Source organism: Venturia canescens, chromosome 8, assembly GCF_019457755.1.
Source record: "Venturia canescens isolate UGA chromosome 8, ASM1945775v1, whole genome shotgun sequence".
Lineage (NCBI taxonomy): Eukaryota > Metazoa > Arthropoda > Insecta > Hymenoptera > Ichneumonidae > Venturia > Venturia canescens.
The window spans coordinates 15,777,363-15,794,227 of record NC_057428.1 but is presented as its reverse complement, the minus strand read 5'-3'; the positions used below and the strand labels follow the sequence as shown (position 1 = coordinate 15,794,227).

The following is a 16,865-nucleotide window of genomic DNA, read 5'->3' as shown; positions in this document are numbered from 1 at the left end:
CGCTTCTACGGGAGTTGGAACGACGTCGGGGGGCGTTCGGAGCGATCCGCTATTGCTTCGCATCTCCGAATCGAGGTTTTTCAGTCATAAAAATATTGCGAACTCGCTACAACCGTCGAGTGCACCTCCGGCGAAGAAAAAAGCGGATATGAAAGGAGGCTCGAAACGCGAGTCCCATTTTCTTCTTTTCTTTCCCCATTCATCGAACGAGACTTCGCGGATTCAAAAGCCTGCAGGAACGAGGATAAAACGGCAGTAACGAGTCGAATTAATCGGAGTCACATTCAAAGGGAATTTCTGGGGATTTAAATTCGAGCGCACGGCTATCGATACACCGATGCAAATACAAAACACTCGACGAGTCGTTGGAATCATCCGGGGACTCGAATCCCCCCGTCCCCGTCCCCGTTTACCGACCCGCTTTTTCTTTTTTATTTCTCTACCTTTGTGAAAATCTCTCCTTTTCTCCGTTCGTTCACCTCTCCCGCGCGAGCAGCTCTGGCCTCTCTTTACCTGAGCAAACTGCGGGCACACACTAGACCTTTTTCCAGGGAGAAAACGCGAGTTTTTCCGCCCAACTTATCGATCTCCAATGGCAAGCAAATGCAGCCCCCTTTACGCGCTTCTGTTTTTCAACGAACAGCCACTTTTTTTATGTGTGCAAGAGACTCAGGTTTGTGAGAAAATCGAGCAGAGGGGACGGGAGCGAAGGAGAAACGCGATAACCATCATAAAAGGAGAGCCTCCGTTGCCTCTCGTGTCGACACGAACGACTCTAATAAATTATTTTGTCGTCACTGAACCGCCAGAAACAAAGTATGCTTTTATTTCTTCTCTCAGTTTTTGTACTTCACGGGCCCCTTCCGGGCAGTAACGATGTCGCTGCCTCGAGCAGATTTCCTCTGTTCTGCGCTCCGCTGCAATTGGCTTTTCTCCTTTGTTGCTACGCGCTTCGTATAATCGGGATATCGAAGGACTTTGCATGCTTTTCCCAGCAGTTTTTCCTCCAATTCCTCGTCCCCCGGTTCGTCGACGTTCGCCAACGAAAGTAGATTCGAAACACTCGATTATTCATTTTAGACGAATTTTAGTAGATTTCGTCAATCGCGCGACAAAGTTTCGTTGATTATTGCGTCTGCATCACGAAGAAACATGGAGCAACGAATTTTTATCCAACAGTCCCCAATTCCTGACATCCTCGATATTGACGAATTGAAAATGGAAGGAACCGCGGCGCCGAGGCTTCCGGACACTCGACCCCGCTCTCGCGATCGGGAAATCGCTCCGGTGCGGTGCTCGTGGCTGCGAATTTTCCGGGCAAATTATTGCTCCGACGTCGCGTTCACTTAAGCAATATATAATAGCAAAGCAAAGGAACGTGAGTAAAATTCGAGTGAATTCGAGCTCATTTGTGCTCCCCCGAATGTGAGAGAGCTCGAGGAATAAAAAAATGCGATTTTTTCCGATAAGAAAATCCCCGAATTATTCGTCCTCCGCGAAAAGGTACGACGGTTAGTCAGAAAACGAGAGAAAAAAAAGGAGAACCGCCGTCGAAAAAGTTCTCTGGCAAGTGCCTCGAAGAACGAAACTTTCGATTCCCCGAAAATTCGACGTTTCGGAGCTTCGAGGTGGAAGAAAAGTGCCGAGATCGATTGCCATCGAGGCAGGGGCCGGAGGCTCCCCAAAGCTTGGCGTTAATGCAGGATAATTTTGAGCACTGATATACAGTCTCACGAAAAGAAAGAGAAGGACGAGAGGAGCCGTGTGTGGACGTTCGTCACCGCGGGAGTGCAAACATATCGATTGAGTCACGCTCTCTCCTATCGCGAGTCCTTCCATACACGGGGGGGGGGGGGGGGGAGTTGTATCGAGTATAGAGATAGCCGTCGCGCTTTTGCCACCCTCGCGGTTAATAAGAGATGAAGAAAAAACGAGCGACGAGTCCCCGTGTCGGGAAGCTATGGCTGGATCGACTGAGAGCGCGCGCGGGGCTATAAACGTGTGGAAAAACAAAACTCCGGCGAGCAGGGGAGAATCAAAGGAAGCGGCGTTTCTTTTTTCAGCCGAGTTTTTCTCACAATCGTCAAATCCCCGCAGAGATAAATAAATCTGAGCCCCAACAGCCCGAGAACGACGAGGCTATCGATGCACGGCGATGGACGCAGCGATGACGGGAAACTTGCTCGAGGAAAATCGAGCAGCAAAAGACCGCGTCGGGACTGCAGTGGACTCGGCTATTTAGGAAGAAGCAAAGTTTCGAGGAAATAACGCGACTCGGGAAAACGAAACAATTTTTTCATTCTTCTTCATCGCGAATTACCAAATTTCCCTTCGAGACTCTCAGCCAATTTGACGAGCACGGCGAAAGACCGGGAGGAAAACAGTCGCGAAACTCAGCCTGATGGAAGGGACCGACGAGCTTGCTTCTCGGAAACTTCAGGCTTTGGACTTGACACTTTTTCCCAAAGAATCGAGGCTCCAACGAAGTTTCAATTCTTTACGATCGATCCTCGTGCGCACCTGATTCATTCCCATTGCTGTTTGTATACCGGAAACGAAATAAATTCTGGAATGACTCGAGTTCTGTGTGAAGAGATCCTTCGAAAAGTGATTTTTGTTGGAAGAAAAACGTTTGGAATTCGTTACCGTGGAATATCGAATTTCCCAGAGAGAAAGCTAATAGCAAAACTTTTGCTTGTCAAATAACCGTTCGGAAGCCTCGGGCGGAGTCGAGTTTACTGCAACCATGTCAAATTAGACTCGTCAAAGGACGAATTACTGAAAGTCAGTACGTATTTAAAAAGTCGAGTCGACTGTGACGTCATCGAGAAAAAGGACCTTCCAATTGCACACACGCTCGTCGCGCGAACAAGAGAAGAGAAGACAGCATAACGAATGCTTTTGAATACCAATGAAAACGGAGTGAAAAGGTGAATCAGTTTTAAATTAAAGGAAGTCCTGAAATCGGCCGGTTTCTAAGAAATTCAAAATAAAATAAGGGAGAAAAAACGAAAATGAATAAAAACCGTTTACAATTGACGTGACATCCCCCCGGAGCAGCGGCTTCTCACCGCATAAATTCGCTGGCTTTCGTTATCACGGCGAATAAAGAGCAAAAGAATAAATTTCGTTCGAACGAAACGATAAAAATATAAAGCCCCGCTTTGTCTGAAGGACGTCTGCACCGGAGAAATTTTTAATGAACGATTTTCTCGCGGTGTTGGAAAACAGAAATTGATCGAGAACCCTTCGAAAGGAAATCTCTCGAAATGGAATTGGATTTTGCCGGACGAGCTGAGCCCAGAGAGGAAAAATTATGAGCGAGATTGAGGACGAGAGCGAGAGCGCGACACGGCGAGAGGCGAGAGAAAATCTGCAGCAAAGATATACGCAATACGACGTTACGTGGTGCACCCCAGAGCTGCCTCCCGGCCCCGGCACATTTCGCTCCGTGAAACCTTGAAAGGCTGAACTTTCCGAGTACGAATATACGCACGGAGTGTGCACGGCTGCCTGTACACACGAATGTCCCTTCCGCTCGTGCATTACGATACTCCAATAAACCTCAAAACAAATGGCTCCATTCCAACTAATAAGTGTGCGTACTTTGGCCCCATTACTGTTACACAAAAGCCACCATTTTACGCCCACTTCTCTATGCTCTTTACGCAACTCCCGGAGGAATTCATTTCCCCCTCGGCATCCTCCGCGCCCCCCTTTAAAGCACTTTGTTGAAACACGCGCGCTCAAAATGCATTCATTCGTCGCTCCTTTTACTTTGAGGGTGCGGATAGCTCTTGGAAATAAAATACTTTCATGGTGAGAGACGAGAAAACTCGTGGGAATTCTCAGCCAAAATTTCCTTCCCAAAGATTTTCCATCGCTTCATTTTGACGGTTACATTCGAGTAGTTCGGCCCTTCGATAAGGCACGGCGAAGGTCCACTTTTTTTGCGGCGATAGTTAATTCAAGGTCCCCTGATGACGATAAGCTCACGGGGCAGAATTTGGAATTATTTCATTTACAGTTTTGAGTTTTTGACACGGTACCTTATGGGAGAACTGACAATAATATATTAATTGTAAAAAACGTTGTACGGCGTTCGAGCTTCGGAAGAGTTTATATCGTGAAGAATATTTATCGCACAGATTCCGTTTCTTAAAAAAAACATTGCGCCTTACGGGGCTTTCGAGAAAGAAAGCATGAAAAAACCTCAGTTTTTGACGCTGATCGTGAACTTTGGGCAAATTCGGGAATCGTGGGGAATTTCATTAAATTTATTTTTCAGACTGACTCACGTGCTTTCATTCGTCCAGTAGCCTCGCGTTTTTATTTATCTATTGACCATTTCTTTTTCTCGGTGCCATTGCACCGGTATGAACTTTCTTCCGCGCGCAATAAAAATGTTCCCTGGTCAAAAACTGGTCAAGTTGAAGAGTATAAATTTGATATCTTTTATGATGTTTTAAAAGCATTTTATTACAGTCTTGTGATAAAATATTCTCAATGCGAGCGTTTAATAATTTTATTAATAATTTAGACTTGAAATGAATCAACATAAAGTAGTTGCGAACTTGACTAGTCCAGGACGGGCGAACCGCTTTAATCTCCACGAGCTTTTACGTCCATTTAAATTCCCTTCGGGCCGTCGAACGTGCGGCGACGTTCACAAAAAACAGGAGCGAAAAACGATTTTTTGACAAAAAGTTTGTACGAAAAAAAATAAATCCTTCGAGATCGTTTCCTCTCCGGGGAAAACGAATTTGAATAAAAAAATCGTTTCGACCGTCGATGGAACGTCAGAAATAACGTGGCCTCAGGATTATTCAACACGGAGCCACGAAATTTTTGGGACGAGAGTAAAGTCTCTTCGAAAAACATCGCTCGGCCGAGGTCACATACGCGCGGTTAACCCGACGAATAAATGCACGTGCCCAGGTACATTTATACGGGCGCTTCTCAGACTGTATATACGGATAACCCAGAAATGGTAATTTATTCCGAGCTTCGTTCGGGTTTGCGATAGGCGCATTATCGGTACGCTTTTTTCCTCGATTTTATATTTCTCCATTTACATGCTCGCGGAAAGGGGGTTCTTCGCGCGCGTTTATGCCTCGTATCGCTACGACTCGGTGAGCAATTAGCTGCGGCGGCGTTAAAATATTTTTCCATTTCCGAGCCGCTTTCATTCCCCGTTTTCCTATCGAAGTAATCGATCTCTCGATTAAGCGGAGAGACTATGAAAATAGCGTGTTCGGACAGCCCGATAAAACGCAGTCTATAGAAAATGAGTGGAAGTCGAGGCGTCAGAATAAGCAACTCTATCGAGCTTTTTACTGCATTTGAAAAAAGCCCGGATCCCGGGAAACTCGAAACAGGGAATTCCATCGCGGAAATTTGCATGACGTCATTTCTGGCGCAAGAACTCGGGAGGGACTGCGAGCCTCGAAATGTTGGAAATTCGCAGTGAAAAAGCCGCCCCGAGGGCGCGGCTGAAAATCTGAAATTAAGGTCCCGTACGCAAGCCCCCGAACGGGGAAAGCCGCGGTTTTAACGGGGCTCTGAGGAAGCGCCTTCGGATTGACAGCGACTACCTTCAAGCCCTTAAAATCGAGGATGCTCAGCGCGCGGAGCTTCCCGCGTTCGATGAAAAGGCCCGGTGTTTTGGGGAGCGCAAATTCGAGGCGAAAAAATAATCGACGGACGAATCTCGGCCTCTTTTCTCCTTTGGCTTTAACCGAGTGTCCCAAATCACTGAGAATTACCGAGCCGAGCGAACCGTTAACGACATTAAAGATAATTTACGATTTTATCGAGCGCGAAACTGCGCGAGTGTCGTTCCCTGCAAAGTTTCGCGCGAGCGTGGGCAGAATTATGATCGAAGGAGCGCGAGTTACACCGCGAGAGCCAAGAGCGTCCCGAGGATTGTTCGGCACGTCGAAGCTAAATGCAGAAAGCTCTTGGCGGGCCCGGGCGACTATGGAAACGACGGAAAAACCTCGCGGATCAGAGGGATTAAGAGATGCAGGGAATTCGAGCTACGTTCCGACTGAAATCAACGATCGAAGGTTTCCTTCGGACGCGATGATTTTCGGGCTCGCTTTGCTCTGCCGGGCCTGCCCGCGCGCTCTTCACCCTCGATAAAAAGCCTGTGAAATTTCCTCACAGCGATCCATATTCGCAATAAAATCGTAGCTCGCTCGCAGCCCTCCGAAAAGTGCTGAGCCATAAAGCCCTTTTTATGCGTTCCTCGAGCTCTCCTTTCCCTAGCGCTATTTCAATGGAAAGAAAAATGCCTCGGAGTGCAATAAAAGCCGCCGAGAGAATCATTGGAATAAGTTTTATCTCGCGCGTTTCCGGGGCGAGCGGAGGCGCAAACGTTGAAGATACAAAATAAGGTCAATGCGATTTAGCATATTGTCATTGAGCGAGGCGTTCCTCGTGTAATTATATCTCGGGGCACACGTGGCTGTTAAATAGAGTGTGAGAGCGAAAATCCGAGGGAGAGAAAAGGATGAAAAAGCGAGTGTCACAACGAAGGTAGCAAGTGCCAGGAGTGGTGGGAAAGCCGGCAGAGGAGAAAGGGGCAGAAAGGGAGCGGGGTGGTTTCGTACTTGTGCACCTCGAGTGCCAATTGCCCTCTGTAAAAGCTCGCCCAGGAGAGTCCGTCGAGCACGACCTTCATCGAGCACTTTTCTCGCTTTTTACCTTCGCTCGCTCGTTTACAGAGCGGCTTTCGTGCGGTGGATGCATGGCGGGGCGTCTCGACGCTACCCTCCAAGCGGTTACCTCGGCGAGTACAGTTAAAGCCGCAATAAAAGTGATCAGACGTAGCTGCAGTCGGACGAACTTACGTCGCCCGATATTCGCGTTGACTTAAAGCGCAATTATTGCCCCTTTTCTCCCCAGTTTCGAGGGTCAACGCGACGTTCCTCTGCGTGCACGACTCGCGCGAACAAAAACCATTTTTTCTCGCTCCAGTGAATCGACTATTCGAAGACCGTTCGACGGATTCGCCGCGCGCGGTAAATTCAATAGCGAATTCGATCATTTCCGGGAGGGATGCACGCCGATTTTTTAAACCCCCACACAAGAATAATCGCCCGACCGAAGTGTTGAATCGAGGAGGACGACGACGACTCTCGAATTACTACATTTTGGGCACTATCGTCCGCCGAAAGTTGGACTCGCCCGCACGACGATTTATTGCGGCATTGATGCGGCCTCGGACCACCTCCGAACCCGCGCACCGCTGCACAGTCATACGAGCGTTTTGAGCCTTCCGAATTTGCCTCGAACTCGATCTACTTCGATCTATCGAATTACACGCCTGTGGCAGAGTTTTCATTCAATAACGCACCGCCCCGCGCGCCCCTCTGCTCTCCGCTCCGAAGCGACGCGTTTCTATTTCTTCGTTTTTTTTTTTTTTAACGTTTATAATACAGTTTTAAAGGTTGCTCCAAACTCGTGTGTCCGTTTTATTTTTGTGCTGGACGCCGCTCAGAACGTGCAACACGATTTTGGGAAAAGTTGAAATCGATGAGATTCGAGGAGCGCATAATTCGCGGTTTTTTGCGACAGCGGAAGACCGCCGTGGCCGGAGATGAAGGAAGAAACGAGGCACAAATGGGGACAGAGAGGAAATAGAGAATTTTTGGAAGTTGCTCACTTTTGGACAGAAGAGGCCGTCACGCTGAAGTTCGCAACGTTCGAGCCCAGCGGAATTGGTGAATTATAAATGTTTTTTTGCTTCATTTCATTGGACTTCGACGTTGCAAACTTCGGCGTCGCAAAAGCCCCTCTTTCAGCGTAACCGGGGCCTGTCTCTGGGAACCCAGAGAACGCCTTAAGGGGCTCCTGCTTTAGGAAGTCAAAAAAATCTATTATTTTCAGGAATGTTTTTAGGATGGACGGAAATAACTGAGGAAGCGAACTTTTCGCTTGACTTTAAAGTCCTGCTCGTTCGATCGTTCGATAACTTGTAAATAAATTCGACGATCTACCTCGACACGTGTCGAAATTTCGAGATAGAATTCGAGTTGGAATTTCTCGTTACAGAATTCCATAACGAATAAAAAAATTGTACAACAAATGTAAAATTGGCTCTATGCCGAAGGACGAGTTCTTAATAAACTCTATTCCATCTCTCGCTTCTCCCTTTTCCCCCCTCCGCATCTGCACCATAATTTCTATGGCCCGTGCAGTTGATCCATTAACTGTATAAATAGAAATGGAAGTAAAGAACTAGAAGAGAAACGAGTTCAATCAATGGGCCACAAAACCGATTCGATACGAGATTCCTCGTCCTCTCTTTTATGCCCGATCAAGGACGCGAGGGCTCTTCTATTCAACAACAAAACTTATTTTTATGCCTCGCGATTCTCGTCTAAAGTGGATCAACGTGTACGAAGCGCGGCTTGGAATAATGCGGAGCGATTCCGCAGGGCATCTCGCACCAACATTTTTTCTCCCCGCGCACCGAGTAACGCTTTTGAAAATGGTCCTGAGAAGCGTCCAAATTTTCGGTCGCTCAATCGTCCCCCCATTTCCGGTCACGCGGCCCCCCAACACTGAAATCGCGAGCTCCGTTATATCTCAACGAGCATTTCCGCTCGATATCGTCAACGAAGCTAAAAGAGGGCGCGTTTTATTATTAGTGGGATACACCGAGGTCGGAGAAAATATGAAATTATTTAAGAGAGAATGAAACCGACATAAATCCCGACGACGCCGATCCTCCCGTACAACTACAAAAGCTTTGTGAGTTTAAAAGATTGAAATTGCAAAGATCACGTGACTCCGAGCGATTTGTGTCGCTGTCGCGTGCAGCGATCTCTCCCAAAGATACTGCCAGTTTTATGCGCGCCAACGACACGCGTGAATCACGTTATCCAGGGGCTTCGCACCCCGAACTTTCCGACCGTTTTTCTTAACGTAACTCCATCGCCGCAGGCCTCGTTTCGTAAGATTTAGAGGAATTTTTGTACACTGCGCAACCTTCGATAAACGACGCTCAAGTTTGCAGCGTTGGAGTCCAACGAAATGAAGGGAAAAAAAAACATTGGTAGTCGCCAATTTTTTATTTCACGAAGGCGCAGCTCGAAAAGCCACGAATTGCAAATTCGTGGCTTTTCTACATCATTTCCCTCGACACCGACGTTGCATCTTCAGCATCGTTCCGACGTAAAGGGCTGTGAAAAATTTCAGGCTTGGTTATCGACCTCATTTCGGGGACATTAATTACTAAAATTGGGTGCTGGCTTTCGTGAAAGAGTTTCAAAACGACCCAGGAAGACTCAACTTCCGCGTTTGACACCAAAGGATATATATTTCCATAGAAATGTATGACATTCTAGAAAAAAAAAAAAAAAACTGCAGTTCATGCACCCAGTACTTGCACTAATATAATATTACCAAAAAAAGTTGCGCTTAACCGTCTATTTTTAACGGAATGTTAAACCTTATTTGAACTTCCGGCATTGGATTGCTTACGGCTCGCTGCGATAAAGGGAAGTGACGGCAAGGCAGCAGCCGAGTGTGTAGTCAATTTGACGGATCGACGGAAAAGCGGTTGAGGAAGATCGTGCGTTAGGGGAGAGTGGGGTAATTTCGGGCGCAGGGTAAATATGCAATATCTTTATACACTCCGAAAGCCCCACTTTCACGCACTTTGAGGAGTTTCGGTACAGGCGATACAATGCTGTCGTGCTGAACTATACTAAAAACATAAAAAATTTCAAAAAGTTGAGAATTTTATAAAATTTTGTCAACATATTCTTTAGTGCCAAATTCGACAATACACATTTTTTACGATTCTTCTTCTACACAGCTATCGAGTTATTGATCACTAAAGTTCACGTGTGTATATAAACATAGCGTTTATTCCGGGCATGAGAAATCTGCTTTAATGCGTAATTACTCGATAACTAAGTAGAAGAAAATTTTGAAAAAATTTGTCTTTTCGCACTTGATGTTGAAGAACATTATCACCAAATTTCATAAATTTCTCAATATTTAGACTTCTGTACCGAAACTCCTCAGCTCGTGTCCTATCGATGTTTAGTGTACTCACATTGTTCAAGGGGTGAAGTGATTTATTTTCTCGAGGTGATAAAATTCATAAGATTTCGTGAACTTTGATACAATTTTTGCTTATGCATTAAATTGATGGAACACTACGGGATAAACGGTTTCAATGTTACTTAAGGAGGTTGAAGCGTATCTTATGTTAAAATTATTTTCCAACTTTGCACATAAAAATTTTAAAAACAGAAAGCTTAAGACAGTATTAAACTTTTGGCGGGATATGCCGATGATTCACCGTCGTGAAATTGAGATATTTATTTTTGAAGTTTGCAATTTTATTAAAGCTTCCATAAGAGCCCGTGTTTAACCTTGTCATTTTCGACAATGAATATCTCGATTGCCAGGCGGTGAAACCTCTTCAAATTTTTCACACATAATTATAAGCGCTATTCAAGAAGATTCACGTAAATTTTCAATTCATTATTTTGGAATAATAAAATCTAATGTATTTTTCGCATCATGTCCTATAAATATAGCTTCAACTTCCTTAAGGTATAACTGGATGGATAGCTCGACGAAAAATTATATCTGATTGGAATTTCCGTATTTGGTGATGCATAATAAAAATCTGAAAAAATTCAACAACATTTGGAAAGCTATGAACAACAATTACCAATAATAATGTTGCCGAAAAGTTAATAAAACATTGTTTAAACAATTAATTATTCAATAATATTGCGGTGACCTGTTGTTTTTTTTTACGAATCAAATGTGCGTATTTTTCCGAATGCTCGTGAATTTTTTCACAATTTTCGCGGACTTTCGAAACTTCTTAATGAAATTTTGAAAAGAATTTTAAAAAATTTGAATTTTGGTCATGTTTTACAAGACATTGAAAAGTCTCAAGGTTACCGGATCAAAAATGTACAAATAGAGGGACTTGAAAAATTTAAAAAAGGGTATTTCAAAAATCCACGAAAATTGTGAAAAAAAATCATGAGCATTCAGAAAAATGCGCACATTCGATTCGTAAAAAAAGACACAAGGGTTTACTGTAAAATTGTTAAAAAATTATTCATTTAAACAATTTATTAATAACTTTTGGGCAATATTATTGTTGATAATTGTAGTTCATAACTTTCCAAATGTTGCTGAATTTTTTCAGATTTTTATTGCATCACCAAATACGGAAATTCCGATCGGGTACAATTTATCCATCCAGTAATACCTTAAAAAATTCATTCAATATTCTCATTCCATATGAGAATCATTAACGCAGTGCAAACTCGGGCTTACCCTACTGTTTTTGGATTACTCATCAATTTGTCAAATTTTTCAGTTTGTGGGAATTCCCGGACGTTCTCCTCTTACCCCATGTCGATTGATTTTTTTCATATTTCAGTAACGTCGTAAATACATGTGAAAGAAAAGACCAACGTATGGTGTTGAGTGGACGAGTGCGCAGCAGTGAACGATGTGAGAACGAAAAAGTTATTTTTCTTTTGAAAAATATGGAAAATTCGCCATCCGAAGACTGGGTTATGTGAATCGAGTGTGAAATATGTGAGCTCACAGAGTTGCACAAGCGAAAGTGCGAGTCGAAAATATGTTTGCGATATGCGTAGCAATTTCTGATGCAATATTCGGCCCAAGGGCCGTCCGGAATTGACCCGGAGGTTCGGGGTAAATCCGAATTTTACGAAGCGCTGTTTTTTGCCAAATATCTAGAAATTTATTGATCTGTTTATTAAAATTAACATCGAAGATCGTAAGCGAGATATGAAGGAAGTAAAATAGATCGAAAATTTATTTTATAATTTCGCCACGTGGTTGGTTATTAATAAATTTCCTTAGGCGCTCGGGATTGCCCCAATTTTCCTTACACGTGATTAAAAAAGCAAGTAAACTTCGATTGTAATGCTTCGTGGTGAACGCCAAAAAAATGGGGGGTTTCAATCAAGTAATTTCGATTAATCGATTGGCTAACAAAATCGATGAAAATCGATTTTCACTCATAAAATCGAGGCTTTTCGGTGCGAAATAAGAATTGAAATATCGACAGTTGTACGCGGTTCGATTCGATGGTATTTTTGGAAAAAAATTTGCTACATTTGCCCTCAAGATCGAGCCCTGCGATGCTATATTTAATGGGTGGATTTATTCCCATAACAGTGACGACACATGCATAAATAGCGAGCGTATCGTGGCCTCAGACTGGCCCTCGGCCGAGGGAGAGTGCGACGGAGTCTTTACAGCACAACCCCCCCTCGGAGTTGTGCTTTATCGAAGTTTCTTCGCTCCATCCACCTGCGTGTAGCATCAATCGCGATATGGGAATGAAAACGAACACGAAAGAGCGAAGACGAAATTTTTTTCCTCCACCAGTCAAAAGCCAAACAAATGACTCGAGAATCCCAGAAATTTTCAATCGCCTACGAGAAAGAGAAACAATGAAAAGGTCCACCGAGAGAATCGGTGGAGCGCGCGAAAAAAAAACGAAGGAAAAAGCTCGCATCGATTTTTGCCCGGTTTTTAATCATTTCCTCGGAGCCCCAGGAATCTTGGTACTCTCGAAGAATTCATAAAACACACAGACTCACAATCGTGTGTCATAAGGCGTGTCCGTTTTAAAATCCCGGTACAAAAAGACGGGGGGCGAGGATTTTTCGCTTTATTCGGGCCGCTCGTGCTGACTGCGGTATGGACATTCACGTGGACGGAGGGACCGCGAGGCTCGTGTAGCGACGTACGTAGAGGCTGAAGCATGCTCGTCATTCATCGTCGATTTTCCCTCGGACTGAAAGTGCCACGATATTTTTATATTTATATGTTCCGTGGGCCTCCCTCCCCCCGATTATGATAATACGCTTTTTTCCTCGCTTTTTACTTAGCGGTGTGTGCCGCCGGGGGGAGAAAGAAGGGGTGGAAAGACGGAGGGGCGACAGAGAGCGCGCGTCGTGGAATTCTTCGTGGCACGGTTATTGATCTAGCCGTTGCTGGTGGTAGCACCGCCGCCGCTGCCACCACCACCGTCGCAGCCAAACCGTCAAGGGAGCTTTCCTCTCTTTCTCTCCCTCGGCGGCCCTCTCCTCGAATAGTACGCGAGGAAGCGCAGAAGAGAGAGAGAGCGAAAGCACGGACTCGAGTGAGGGAGCGAGAAAAAAGTTGAAGCCTCGCCATTGCCCTAGCCGTGGATGAACCACTGGCGTGTGGTACTCGCCCCGAGGCTTGTCCTCCATGCTTGCACTCCATCATCGACCTTACACATGTATGTATGTGTAAGCGAGATACCTACGTGTCGCTATATCGGTACATTCGGCAAGGAGAGAGAGAGAGAGAGACGAAAAATAAGCAGCCTCAAACGAATTTTTCTCTATTTTTACTGCAGGGGTGTGTCTACTTTGTTCCACATTGACGCGAAAACTCGTGCATACGAACTCCTGACGGATTCTCTATTTCTCGTTCTCGCCCTCCGTTTGCTCACGCTTCGCGACACGCTCGAATTCTCAGCACGTTTTTCCACGAGCCCACATCACTCGCGACACTCGTTTATGCGTGCGAACTCTCAGGGAAGAGAGACAGCGAGACAAATTTCATTTGGTTTCTTGCGAACGAAAAATCGCGTCGAGATCGAGCGATGCGATCGAAATCGTTCTTCCATCGAACCTTTTGACAGACGCTTGTTCACGGCTCGCGAGTCTTCGAAGCTTGCACCGAATTTTTCGGCTTTCGAACGGTAGACGTTCGAAAAAACTGGGTAAATCGATCGTCGATTCTAGCAACCGGTATTTCCGTCGAATTCAAAGTTTCGAGTGATTTCGTTCATTCGAATCGTGCTTTCTCGGAACAACATTCTCGATCTCACTCTTTTCGCATGCGTCTGTGAAATTAGTTCGTTTTCGCAGATTCGAAAGATTTTTTCTTGCCCGGGAGTGACAATAGCGCGAAACATCGAGCCTGCTTTTTCACATAACCTTCAAATCGTAACGAAATTCATGCTTTTTGTAGCACAAAAGGTTCAGGTTCGTTAGTTTCGCACCGTCAATGCTTCGGTTGTTTTGCACAAGAATCGACGAAGATCCTGCGATAATAAAAAACAAAAACATCGAACTAACCTTCTCAGTGTGTCCATTTTCGTTGAACGCGTGCCGTCTTGATCCGATGAGTCATTGTGAACCTCTCTCACCGAAGTTTTGATCCTCCCTCCGCCAGCCTCCCGACCGACGTCTGACGTATTCTCGAGGTTGGGGTTCCTTGAACGAACGAAGATAGTCACGCTATCACGAATTGCGAACAAGCACCATTGTCTCGTGATCGGAATGATGCTGATTGCAGTTAGGGATCTAACGAGTGAAAAGTAAGAGGTTCGACGGAGAGAAGAAAGTGAGAAAAGAGAGGGAATGCTGAGGGAAATAAAACGGTACGACACAACACCTGCTCGTAGACTTGGTCAACTCAAACGTCAGTTCGAGTGTGACGCGAGTCGAGAACTTTTCGGTTCAGCACCGACGACACCTCCGATCCAACCCCTGCTTTTCTTTTCTCTCCTTTTTTCCCGTAATCTGATTATTCCGGTGGATCTAACCGCGGGATTAACGACGAGATAAGCGAGTTTGTTTAATCACGGTTTCCGAGGAATTGATAAAGCGAAAGGAACGGCGGGAGGGAGAAGAAAAAACTGAAAATTATTCACGCAAGTGATGACACGTTTGTCGGGTTGTCGATTGCGATCTTTTCGAGCGCGTACATAAAAAAAGTACTTGAAAAAAGTGCTCGAGAAAGATGAATAAAGGGAACGGAATCGACACGACGGTTTGTTATTTTCTGACTACTTTCTCGCCCTTTCGCCAGCGCAAGTAAGCAAAAACAAAGGAAGGATGAAAAAAATGAAGAAAATAAAGCTCGCTCGCCCAGTGGGTTCGCGACTGACTGATGGATAGAGAGAAATAGAGAGAGTCGCGATTAGCCCTCTCCAGTGTCCACAGGCCGACTCGTCGCGTGTTCGAGACTGGCTCGTCGACTACTGGCTCGCGACGATGCTGGTGCTGCTGCATCGCCTCGTTGCTCAACCATAAACCGAGCGAGCGCGAGAGAGACCGCCGCCTAACGATGAAACGAGACGGCGCTCAGTGGTGGTGGAGGCTCGAACGTGCGCGGGTGGCGGCGCTGACGAGAAGCGCCGAGGGTTAGGCCGCGAGGGGTTATCCATATTCGAGGGGTTCAAACGGAAGAAGGAGACGGCGGACAAACTCGACCAAAATCTTCTTTCTTCGAGTCAATGCTTTTACTTATAAACTCCTTATAAAATCACTGCCGACTTTTGGAACGCGAAGAAAAATTCTCCTCCATTTTGTCATAAAACGTTTTATGTCTCCTCGTCCGGCTTCTCGAACTTTGAAAAACTCGTTCGAAAAGCTTCTTCTTCAACTTCTCTTAACGATCGTTTACTTTAATTAATCCGCTCAAATCATTTCTTTCGAAAATCACTTTATCAAGTTTCTTTACGCATTTTCGAAAATTACTTCGAGGCTCCCCTCGACACGCGCTTAGTTGAACAGTGGAAATATAATTTGATACACTCCGACAAAATTCTTTTTGATTCACGAGATAAACATTGAGCTCAAAAACCGTTGCCCCTTGTAAATCCTCCGGACTATAACCACTCTCGTAATTACGACTAGAACATTCTTTTTTTCGTCTTTCCCCTCGGAGCTAATTGCAGAAATGTAATTGCGTAGAAAGTAATATTCTAGGTTATGCTATCGAGAGTTACAACCGACGGAATGCAAGTGTCTTCGATAGCGATCCGCCAATAAAAAGTGACAGCGACGCTCATTATCTTTCAGCGTTACAAATCGTAGCATCGGGCGAGAAAAAGTGTATTTTCTTGAAAAAAAATCATTAATTCGATGAACTTTTAGAATTGCTACTCGGAACTGAATTTCTTTGGGTCCACTCTAAAAAAAAGTAAGCTTTTTCGAATCCTCGAGACGCGATCGCCTTCCCCCCCCCCCCCCCCCCCCCACCCATACCGAAAGGGCGCAGAATTCATTCTGCGAGATAATTTGTTCCTGCGATAACGCGTAACAGTCCTCGAAGAAGCAATCTCATAAATTAGGATGGAGGAGTATCAGGCTCGAAATTTTGGAAATACTATTTACACGTGCGTCGGTAGCGCGGATTCGGGTCGTGTGAGTATAAGCGGCGGGCGCGCGGCAACATTTAGCCCAGCCTCCGAGCAGGGAGTAGGGAGCTCCTTGTCTCGCACTATTTGCTGCGAGTTGCCACCCTCGCTGCGCCTCCTTAAAGCGAAGCCCTTAAACGAATAAATCTTGAAAACTGGCTCGGAGGCAAAAAAGGGGAGGGAAGAAAAAAGAAGCGGAGAAAAATGATGAGGTTATGGTTGTCCGGGACAAAAATTCGTGAACTCCTCGTCGCAGGCATGTTGAAGTAAAAAAGAAAAGAGGGAAAAGTGGAAACAGAGAAATGAGGGGGGAGAAAGAGAGAGAGAGAGAGAGAGAGAGAGAGAGGAGAAAAACGTACATATGAAAGTGTCGAGTCGTGAGGCCACGAGCGAGACCAAAGTCACGGGTAAGCTTCAAGAGAAACAGAGAAGGTTCGGCCTGCACGAAGGTATACCTGTAGGAAGCGCCACTGGGCCATCGATCGGCTGCGCGAGCTGCTGTAGTAGCAGCTGACCGTTCTATCCCACGGTACGCAGATTCTTGTACGAATTTCTTTTCTCACCCTCCTTTTCCTCCTTTTTTCTTTTTTTTTTCTTTATTTATCACTAAAAGCATCCGTTCCCCGCACACGTGCACACGATCCCGAGGCATTCG

At 45.3% G+C, this 16,865-nt stretch overlaps 1 protein-coding gene across 3 annotated transcripts in view; it reads right to left on the bottom strand.

Annotated features, from left to right (window-relative positions):
• The window catches only part of Cadps (calcium-dependent secretion activator 1), a 29,681-nt gene extending 14,631 nt beyond the window's left edge, over window positions 1-15,050 (bottom strand). For 2 of the 3 annotated variants that reach the window (XM_043427547.1, XM_043427549.1), the window contains exons 1-2: window positions 14,461-15,050; window positions 14,142-14,279 (exon numbers count right to left, since the gene is read on the bottom strand). The gene's annotated coding sequence lies outside the window, so the exon portion shown is untranslated. Of the gene's footprint in view, window positions 1-14,141; window positions 14,370-14,460 lie in introns of all 3 variants that reach the window. The other variant, XM_043427548.1, reaches the window with a different exon arrangement.
• Window positions 15,051-16,865: the final 1,815 nt, after the last annotated feature.